The 11,246-nt window shown below is 46.3% G+C and overlaps 1 pseudogene; it reads right to left on the bottom strand.

Moving 5' to 3' along the window:
- Positions 1–207: 207 nt before the first annotated feature.
- On the bottom strand, positions 208–858 carry LOC109675783 (large ribosomal subunit protein eL14 pseudogene; annotated as a pseudogene).
- Positions 859–11,246: the final 10,388 nt, after the last annotated feature.

Consider the following 11,246-nt stretch of genomic DNA (forward strand, 5'->3'; position numbering starts at 1 on the left):
GATGCTGAGATACAGGAGCCTGGAGCAGAGTTGAGGTTTTTGTTGTTGTTCTTGCTGTTTGTTTTTGAGACAAAGTCTCTCTATGAAGCCCAGGCTGGCCTAGAACTCGTGATCCTTCTGCCTCAGCCTTCCAAGTACTGGGATTATGGGTCTGCACCACCAGCCATGGCTTAGAGTGGAGGTTTTTTTATTCCTTTTAAAACAGTCTCATACTTTCTTGCCAGAGGCCTTTGGAGCCAGTGCTTTCTCAGCTAAGTTTTCTGACCCAGCTGAGCTTTTGGAAAAGGCGCTGCTTTCTGGCCTGTGGCTTTCTGGGCATGAGCCTTCATGCCTACAGTGGTAACCTTTTTTGCTGGAATTTTAGCGTTAGCAGCAGCAGTCACAGCTGCAGCCGCAGCCTTAGCAACAGGTGTGTTTTGAAGGGGAGAAGCTTTCAGGAGAGCTGCTCTTTGAAGTTTAACTTCATTCCGATTATTCTCATTTTCTTTGTCTTCATGACTTTGAAATGATCAAAATCTGTCATCTTGGCTTACCTTTCTCTGACTTCAGTCTTCTTGGCCCATCTCATGGCCGTCCATTTTTGTATTGATACCTGCCTTCTGCTAGGGTTGGCAAACATACTTCTGGCAGGCACTGTGTGGGAACTTGAGGATGAAGTTAGTGAGCTGCAAGTATTTGAAAGGCACAGCCTGTCTCCTTACCCAAGTGCAAAGCCCTGTTCTGATTAATAACATCTACAATTGCTACCAGCTTTCCGGCATGAAGCCCAGTGGAGACACAGGCCACCCAGCCAACCTCTGAACAACTATGTCGGTGGCATTTGGTAAGAAGGAAGAAGGCCTGGCCAATGGTACACATGTTGCCTCCCCCCCCCCCCCGCCCCGCCCGCCAAAGTGGAGTTTTGAGGAAGGTGTATGGAGTAGGGGAAATAACATTTGGGTTGGAAATTTCAGCTGGGAGTAGGGCATGAGGATAAGTCTGAAGGCTATGAGAATTGTGGTTGGCTTGGGCCTAGGCCAGAGTCTTGCTAAGTGGCAGGAGGCAGGGAAAGTCGAAATGGGGTCTTTTAACCACTGATCACAACTTATTAGTCCTTCCTTCCTTCTTTCCTTCCTTCCTTTCTTCCTCCTCCTTCCCTCCTTTTTGTCTCTGTATGTTGTCCAAGTTGATCTTGACCTGGTGGGCTCAAATGATTTTCCCACCTCAGCCTCCCAAGTAGCAGGGACTATAGGCACATGCAAGTGTACTGGCTCCCACAGTCTTTTTTTTTTTTTTTTGGTACTAGGGGTAGAACCAGGACCTTCCTCACATGCTAAGCAAATGCTCTGCCACTGAGTTATGCCCCAGCTCTCAATGTCTTTTTTAAAATAGGTGGTTGTGAGGAGAGCTTCGGGAAGTAGGAAATCTCTGGGACAAAACAAAACAGCCCTCAAAAAGGGATTTGGGGGAAACAGTGGAGGAAAGAAAATATGTAAATGGCCTCATATACTGTCATCCAATCTAATCTATGATTAGATGCAGATTTATTATGCAAGCTGTTAGGTTTCTGGTCTTTCGTGTGCATGGTTTTCTTTAACTTATTAGTAAAAGTCTATTTCCAAAAACTCTAATTTTGTCTTTGTTAAAATTGAAAAGAAAAGGAATTTTTCCAATGTCTTTTAAAAGTGTCAGGAGCAAGGTTGGCTAAGGATATCAGTGTGCCCCTTGACAGCTGGGGATGGTGGTGCCAGAACTGCCTTAGCACAGAATCTAAGGAGAGAGGTACCCCTAGGATGAGATTTGAGCCACAAGCCCAGGGACAAGGAGCTTTAGCTAGCAGGCAGGCCCAGGGAGGCAGGGCAACAGGCAACAGTCAGGCTGTCCTTGGAAGGAGAGCAGAGCTGGCATCCCGCATCTGGGAGTCTGGCAGGAAAGGAACTGGTCTTAGATAAGAGCAGCTGCAGGTGGTGAGCACATATTACCAACATTAGAAGTCTGGATAAAGTAAAAGTATTAATATGAGTAACATAAATAAGGAGGTGTTAGCATGCATGAGGCCCTGGATTCAATCCCCAATCCAAAAAAAAAACAAAAAAAAAAGAAAGAAAAATAAACAAATAGTTGGCAGAGTGGTTCAAGTGGTAGAGCTCCTGCCTGGCAAGCATGAGGCCCCGAGTTCAAACCCCATATTGCCAAAACCAACCAAATAAACAAACAAACAAAGTGACAGGAGGGGAAAAAGGCAGAAATGGATGAGTGCTGATAAACTTTTCCTACAGGGAGCCAACGGATATGCCTAAAATTGAAATGTGTAAATGTCAAAAATTCCAAAGGACACCAATGGCTAGAAAGGTTGGGTAGGAATTAGGGGTACTGGCAAGGAAGCCATCCTCTACCTTATAGCACTGGGAAGAATTTGGATACTTAAAGAAATACAGGGCCTCAGATACTGAGGGAATGAGATAACAGTTCAGTTGCAGGAACAGAGTGTAAGGCAGGTACCTGTAAGTAAGGGAAACCACAAGAGCCTAATTCTACAACTGAAATTCTTGGGAATCAAAGGAGAGCCACTGGTAGAGGGCTGGCAAGGCTCAGGGTTGTTTGATCCTCAGCAGCATAAAAAATAAAAAAATTAATTAAAAAAAGTGTAAAAGTCGAGCTGATGCCACTTATTTGAATTTCGGCTGGTGAGGTATGGATGGAGATATCTTATTTTCCCTCTGATTCTACCTAGGATCAACCCTAGTGCTTAGTTTGGATCTTCAGTGTCCCCCAAAGGCCCACGTGTTAACAACTTGGTCTTCCCAGGTTGGCACTCTTGGGGGGTGGTAGGGCCTTTCAGAGGTTAGGCCTAGTGGGAGGTCTTCAGATCATTAAGGACGTGACCTTCAAGGGGGCAGTGGGACTTCAGCCTCTTCCTCTTTTTGTCTTGTGCTTCCGAGCTCTTCATGAGATGACCAGTTTTACTCCACCATGTGCTCCTTGTCATTGTCATTTGGCATCCCCACCAGAGGCCAAAACACAATGGGTCCACCTGATCCCAGAATGGAGCCTCCAAAACGGTGATCCAAACTAATCTTTTACTTTTTGTAAGTTAATTATTTCAGGAGTTTTGTCGTAGTGATGGAAAACTGATGGACACATCCAGAATCTGGGTTTGGTAGAGATGGGAATAAACCTATCGGGGGGGTAAATGAGGGTATGGAGCTGGACAGGTCATCACAGCGCCACCCAAACCAGCTCCCATAGCCACATGACTACTGCACGTTTCTGCAGCAGAGCCCAGAGGTGCACACTTCCTCAGTCTCCCTGTCCTCTTCCCTCCCTGTCACTCCAGGAAGGGAGTGCAAAAGCCCCACAGTGGGGGATGAGGTCACCCTGGTGTGAGATAGATGACAGTATCATGACTTGGCTGCCCATAAAACAACTGCTTTTAAGGCTAAGTTTTGTAATCCCATAGTTTACCCAAGGGGTTATGCGATTCAAAGCACTGACCATGAAGCTGTTTGTAAAACTGTGACTCTTTCCTGAACCAAGTGTGGATTAGGGGATGGTTGGGAGTTGGCGGGGGCGGGGGGGGGGGGGGAATGCTGAGAGCTGGGAGAGGCAAGCATGGCCCAGATGCTTCCAGGGTGGGGCCAGCACTTAAGGTTTCTCTTAATGTGACAGGGGTCTCCTCTTCTACAGATATAAAAAGCCTTGTCTCTTCAAGCGTCTTGAAGATTTCTGAAAGAGGGTGATTAACCTACTGACCTCAACCTGGAACAAAATAGAAAGAAAGAGAGAAAATCCCAGCGGGGATTGCTCAGCCGCCTAAACCATAACTGAGGCCAGCTGGCTGCCTACTTGGGGTGGGATAAGTTGCCCTCCAGCGGGGTTCTGGGGCTTGGCCGTCCACGGAGCTGATATTCTTGGAATTTGATGCTGTCATTGGTGCACAAGATGCCTCTCTTGGAGTCCAAGAGTTAATGTGTAGAAGGTATGAAATATCTGGTAAAGTGTTGATAACTGCTAGCTGTGGTGTGCTGTGGTGTCACAGCTACTTGGGAGGCTGGGGTAAGGAGTTTGAGACCAGTCCGGGCAACATAGGAAAATCCCAGGTCAAAAAAACCCAAATTCAGGCCAGTTGTGGTGGTGCACACCTGTAATCCCAGCACTCAGGAGGGGGAGGCAGGAGGGTTGTGAGTTTGAGGACATCCTAAACTACATATCAAGAGCCTATCTCAAAAAACTGAAAAACAAATCAAATCTGGGTTTGACTCATTTAATCCTTCCAATAACAAGCTTCCTTATAGGTGATTGTGAGACTAAACTACAGTAAGATATGTTGTGTATGCTACACTGTCTTTGAGCTATATGTGTGGTCTGATGGTCTCTTGGTGAGTTAGTAGTAAACAGTGTTACAAATGCCAGGCATTCCGTGATGCGACATTAGTGGATCTAGTCAGGCGCAGTGGCACTGGTCTGCAGTAGGTGGGAGGATCAATTGAGCCGAGGAGTTCAGGGCCAGCCTGGGCAACACAGAGAGACCCCATTTCTAAAACAAACAAACAAACAAACAAACACACACACACACACACACAGACGGACATTAGTGAGTTTTTTAAAATATTGTTTTCTTTTTAGTGGGACTGAGATTTGAACTCAGGGCTTCACAGTTGCAAAGCAATTGAGTCATAGCTCCAGTCAGTTTTGCTCTGGTTATTTGGGAGATGGGGTTCTCACAAATTATTTGCCTGGGCTGGCCTCAAACTGCGATCCTCCTGATCTCAGCCTTCCAAGTAGCTAGGATTTCAGGTGTGAGCTACTGGCACCTGGCTTTTAAAAATTTTGGGGGGGCAGTATCTTTCTATGTAGAGCAGGCATTGGATCTTTTGATTCCTTTTCATTCCCATAATTGCTCACAATAGTGAAGTGGGGATTTGTGTGTGTGTGTGTGTCATTTATTTTTGAGACAAGGTCTTGCTATGTAGCCCAGGCTGGCTTTGAATTTGAGGCCTCCTGAGTGCTGGGATTATAGCATGCACCACCATGCCCGGTTTCTGTCAAACTTCTTGAAAGTGTGGTCTGTGCTTGCTGCCTAACGTTTCTCCCACCTTCTTTTTTGCCCCTTAAACCCAGCAATGTGCTTCTGTTCATATTCCTCAGCAGAAGGGGAGTGATACCTAATCACCCCATCCTACGACTTCTCTTCAGAAAGAAAAATCCCACAGCCCTATGGTCTCTAAATCCATCTGCCTTCTAAGAAACACTCTGAGTGTCTCTAATAAAGCTTCTCATGCTTTGGATATGACCTTGTCTCCAGACTTGCTGGGAATGACAAAAGCATCAAGTCAGAATCCCTCAGCCTCCTTCCCACTCAGCCCCCTGTCCTGTGCCTCAGTGTTACCGTCTCCCTTCTGGCATCCATGATTTCTTCATTCTGTGCTATGGATCCAAGTTCCTCCCTTCTCCTTGGACACCTTGTTTTGTCCATAGTCCCCTTTCTCCCTTAAACCTTCAACCTGGACCTGATCACTTCCTGACTGGATAACTTCAGGAGCTTCTTTTCGGGGTCAGGGGGGAGGGGTGTTGAGACAGTCTTGTTATGTCACCGAGGCTGGCCTCAAACTCATATTCCTCCTGCTTCCTGAGTGCTGGGATTATAGGCATGCATCATCACGCTCAGCTGCAGGAGCTTCTTAATTAGTTTACCTGCCTGTAGCAACACAAATGACAGGGATTATCAGTGATACATTCCTCTCCATTCAACTCTTAAAAATCATCAAAGCTGCCAGAGAACTTGATATCTGCCTAGGATATCTGCCCTCCACCCAGATCTGCCCTGAGGAGCAGTACTGGGGAGCTGGTAGCTGTTGGTCAGTCAGCTGCACATTTTGAGTCATTACTATGTAATCAATCATTGTGTTTGGGGATAGCAGACTCCAGGGCAGAAGTCTGCAGGGTAATAGGATGTCTCTCATTTGTTATTGTTGCTGTTATTTTTTGTTTGTTTTCATTTGTTTTGTTTTTTGAGATAGTGTTTTGCTATCTAGCCCAGGCTGGCCTTCGAATTTACCATCCTCCTGCCTTTGACTCCTGAGTACAGGGATTATAGGTGTGTACCACCATGCTCAGCTTCTTCTCTGCTTTTGAATCTTTATTATACTGTAAGCCTCCTCTAGTCAGGTCAATGAACATCTTTTAGCTACTGAGTTACCCTTACTGTGACAGGTACGAGAAAGAAAAATAAAGTTGTGAAGAACTTGCTAATCTTGATCCAGGCATTATGAAGTTTATGTACATGTGTATTTCTCATTTATGAAGTATGTTCTGGGTGTCGGGCACTAGCCTAGGTTATTTGCACCCACTGTATAGCATTTAGTCCTGGATTATTTGCCACCATTTTGCCCACAAGGAAACTGAGGCTTCCCAAAGGGTCACACTGAAAACATCAAACATCCGGGTTCAAGCCCATCTGCCACCTGCAAAACTCTTCTTTTTTGTATTGTTTGTTTGCTTTTTTGAGACAGGATCTCACTATGCAACCCAGGGTGCCCTCAAACCTGCAATCCTCCTGTCTTAGCCTTTCAAGTGCTGGGATTATAAGTGTGCACCCCCATGCCCAGCTAGCTCAAAGCCCTTCTTTTTATGTCACATTACTTCTTGCAACTTGTTTGGAATGATAGGGCTGATGTCCTTCCTTCCTTCCTTCCTTCCTTCCTTCCTCCCTCCCTCCCTCTGTCCCTCTATCCCTTCCTTCCTTTCTTCCTTCCCTCTCTTTCTCATTCTCTTTCTCTCTGTCTCTCCCCCGCCCTTTTATTTTTGCAGTGCTGGGAATAGAACCCAGGGCCTCAAGGTGCTAGGCAAGCACTCTACCACTGAGCCTCACTGGAGCCCCAGAGCTGATGTTCCTGATATGAACATGGCACACTGGATCAGCCTATGATCAGGTGGTAATGTGTGGTCCAGGGAAAGGCAAAGTGATGTACAGTACAGGACTGAAATTCAGCAAACTATGGAGTTAACTTGATTATGCCACTAATTTATTGTATATGTACCCTTAAATATGTTACTCCTGTGTAACATGCACGCCTGTAAATCCCAGCACATGGGAATCTCAGGCAGGAGAAGCTCAAGTTTAAGGTCAGCCTGGCTACATAGGGATAGATATGAAAGTGTCATCAATACTCCATGGTACCCAGTATTTGGAATATAGATTTGTTTTTGAGAAGATCCACATTGAAGGCTTGCCATGGTGGCATGTGTCTATAATCTCAGCTATGTGGGAGGCAGAGGCAGGGGGATTGAGTTCTGAGGCCAGCCCTGGTAGTTAGTGTGGGTCTCCATCAGAAAAACAAACTAAAATAGCAAAAGGACTGGGGTTTATGGCTCAAGTGGTAGAGCACTTTGCCTAGCAAGCTGGAGGCCCTGAGTTCAATGCCCAGTACCACTGAGAGAGAGAGAGAGAGAGAGAGAGAGAGAGAGAGAGAGAGAGAGAGAGAGAGATCCACCTTGAGAGATTATTCCCTAGAAAAGTCCTTCCCATTGAAGAACCACAAAGTGAGGTCTCCTTACCTGACATCCATGTATCTTGGTCGCTCACATGATAAAGACATATTTGGCACTGAGTAGAATATCTTCCCTTCAGATTTTTGTGGCTTCTAGGATTCTTAAGAGCTTTGTGGAGATTTCACCATTAAGGCTTCTTGTTTGCATTTTTGGGGTACTGTGGCAAACTGACCTAAACAAATTTGGTTAAACATAACTCATAGGTTTTATGAGCAGGTCTCAGTAGTCACCAATGGTTGCAGAAAGTTGAGGAAGTCAGGTAACTCTCCACACCTAGTGTCAGTTTGCAAGTAAAGTAAGTGTCAGGCCCACATCTGCCACAAAGATAAACATTTATTAGCCAGCAGGCACACGGCAGTTATAAAACCTGTTCTAGAAGCTATAACATAAGGGCTAAAGGAGTGGCTCAAGCAGTAGAGTGCCTGCCTAGCAAGCATGAGGCCCTGAGTTCAAACTCCAGTATTACCAGAAAAAAAAGTGTGGTTTTAGGAGCTAGAACATATTTCACACCTCTGTCCTTTTTGATTCCTCTTTCACTGAAGGTTGACCTGAAAGAAATGCGATAACATTTTAGCCATAGATTCAATTAGCCATTTACTGGGGTCAGGGAAGTAAGAATTCTCTGGAAACAGCAAGAAGACCCAGGACCCTTTAGGAATCAGGTCACAGGTATCCTTTCCTTCCTTCCTTCTTCATCCTCCCTCCCTCCCTTCCTCCCTCCCTCCCTTCCTCCCTCCCTCCCTTCCTCCCTCCCTCCCTCCCTCCCTCCCTCCCTTCCTCCCTTCCTTCCTCCCTCCCTCCCTCCCTCCCTCCCCTTCCTCCCTTCCTCCCTTCCTTCCTCCCTCCCTCCCTTCCTTCTTCATCCTTCCTTCCTCCCTCCCTTCCTTCTTCATCCTTCCTTCCTCCCTCCCTCCCTTCCTCCCTCCCTCCCTCCCTCCCTCCCTTCCTCCCTTCCTTCCTTCCTCATCCTTCCTTCCTCCCTCCCTCCCTCCCTCCCTTCCTTCCTTCCTTCCTCATCCTTCCTTCCTCCCTCCCTCCCTCCCTTCCTTCCTTCCTTCCTTCTTCATCCTCCCTCCCTCCCTCCCTCCCTCCCTCCCTTCCTCCCTCCCTCCCTCCCTCACTCACTTCCTTCCTCCCTCCCTCCCTCCCTCCCTCCCTCCCTTCCTTCCTTCCTCCCTCCCTTCTTCATCCTTCCTTCCTTCCTTCCTCCCTCCCTCCCTCCCTCCCTCCCTCCCTTCCTTCCTTCCTTCCTTCCTCCCTTCTTCATCCTTCCTTCCTCCCTCCCTCCCTCCCTTCCTTCCTTCCTTCCTTCCTCATCCTTCCTTCCTTCCTCCCTTCCTTCTTCATCCTTCCTTCCTCCCTCCCTCTCTCCCTTCCACCTCTCTCTTTCTTTCTGTGCTGGGGATGGAACCCAGGGCCTCATGCCTGCTAGCATGAGCTCTGTCACTGACTCCATTTCCAGCCCCAGGAGGACTATTTCTAAAGATAGAGCTACTAGATTTTTATACTTGTTCAGGCTAAAATGTTCTACTCCTTCCACATATTTTGGATACCACTAATTTCACCAATAAAACCCCATTTATAAGAACTGTTGTATAAAGTAAAAGCGTCTCTTTGTTCTTGCCAGTGAAAATTTATCACTAATATTTATTTTCCTAACTATCATAGCCTCTGGTGTAACCAGGAAATAGTGACATTTAAAGGACCTTGGTAGCCATCTTTGGAGTATGGAGTTAGAGGTCTTGATTAAGGCAACTGACTACCCCATGTTAAAACTAATGACAGGGAGCCAGGGGTCGGTGACTCACACCAGTTAATCCCAGCTATTTGAGATCCCATCTCCGAAATAACTGGAGCAAAATGGACTGGAGGTGTGGCTCAAGAGGTAGAGTGCCTGCTTTGCAAGTGCAAAGCCCTGATTTCAAATTCCAGTCCCACCAAGAAAAACAAAAACAAACAAACAAAGCTAATGACGTAAAATGTTGCTAGAGGCCCCAGTCATGAAGGCCTGGTTGTGGGTCCAAGTGCTTGTCCACATTAAGAGAAAATGATATAGTATACATACATAAATGGAAAAATGAATTTATTTAGTTTTTACAGACACTGGGGAGAGACAAATTCTTAGTGTCTCTGTCTTGCCCATACCAACGTTACAACTTATAGAAAAGATGAAACAAAAGCCAGGAAATATGCATATGGGGATTTAGCTGAGTGTGGGCCCCAGTTACAGGACCTGAGGGAACAGTTTTTCTCCTGGAGCCAAGGTTCTTGGGTGGGCCATTTGCACTTCCAACATGGTGGTATTTCTTGTGGGGATCCTAGTTCCGAGGGCCCATTACATATCACACTGGCTCTGCTTTAGTTGGTTTTTTACAAGTTATTTTTTGGATAAGGTCTAATGTTTTTGCCCAGAGCAGACCCCAGACTGTGATCCTCCTTCCTATGCCTCTCGAATAGCTGGGATTACAGCCATGAGCCATCATACCCATAGTAGTTTTTTTTCTGAGACACGATCTCACTATGTAGTAGCTCAGGCTCACCTTAAACGTGCCACCCCCCCTGCCTCAGCCTCCTGATCTATTTTAGCATCTTAAAGTAAATTAACGACGTCGCCATAACAGGTACTTCATTCTGTTGATCCCAGGATCAACAGCAATTGAAGAAACATAAAATCTTAAGGTTTTCTTTTCTTTTCTTTGAGACATGGTCTGACTATGTTGCTAAGGCTGGCCTCAGATTCCTGGGCTCAAGTGAGCCTCCTGTCTCAGCCTCTGTCCGGAGTAGCTGGGACTACAGGGATGCACCATGGCACCTGCCTGGCTGTAGGTTTTCAACGAGTGAGAGAAATATGAAATGGTTGCCACCAAGTCTGTTAGAGTATATCTTTCCAAGATAATTCCACTCTAAAAATCAAGCAAGAGCCTTTGGCTTTCCTGAGGCTCCTTTGGCCATGGCTTCTCTTCCTCAAAGGCAACTGTTGCTTAGTGTGTGGACTGTTTCTGGAATGTTCAGCACTCCATGGTTGGGCTTTGCTATAATTAATGATTTCTTACCTTGGAGGCTTCTCCTCTAGAGAGTGGGGTCTGATATGGGTGGAGCCCCCAAGTGCCAGATGTCCTGTGGTGACAACTGTTGATTCAAGAACTGAGCTGTGCACTTTTCAACCGAAAGAGGCAGCCATGTGTATAAGTGCAGTTTGAGACTCCAGATATGCCTCCAAGGTCGGAAGAGCTGACGCTGGTGCCCACTGCTTCTGCATCTACTTCACTGTGCCCCTCTAGGGGCTCTCTTTCCGTGTATTAAGTTGCCAGCAGATTTCCCTAAGTGAAAAATGGGTGCAAGCTATCAAGGAATAAATCTGGTACAGTGGCACGTGCCTATAATCTCAGCACTCTGGAGGCTGAGGTAGGAGGATTGTGAGTTTGAGTCCAGCTTGGGCTGCATAGAAAGACCCTGTCTGAAAACAACCACAATGAAATAGAACAAAAAGATAACAAGGAATGAGCTATTGAAATGACTCTCAAGGGAGTTAAGCTAAGTGAAAAAGCCACTCTCCCAATGTGGCGTGTTGGACAATTCCATGTCTACGACATTCTCAAAATGACAAAATTATGAATACGAACAGGTTATGGTTGCCAGGGGTCAGGGAAGGGAAGAGGAGTGAGGCAGGTGTAGTTAGCAAAGGGGTCCCCCAAAATAATGAAACTATTCAGCAT

The sequence above is a fragment of the Castor canadensis genome, chromosome X, assembly GCF_047511655.1.
Source record: "Castor canadensis chromosome X, mCasCan1.hap1v2, whole genome shotgun sequence".
In the NCBI taxonomy this organism is placed as follows: Eukaryota; Metazoa; Chordata; class Mammalia; order Rodentia; family Castoridae; genus Castor; species Castor canadensis.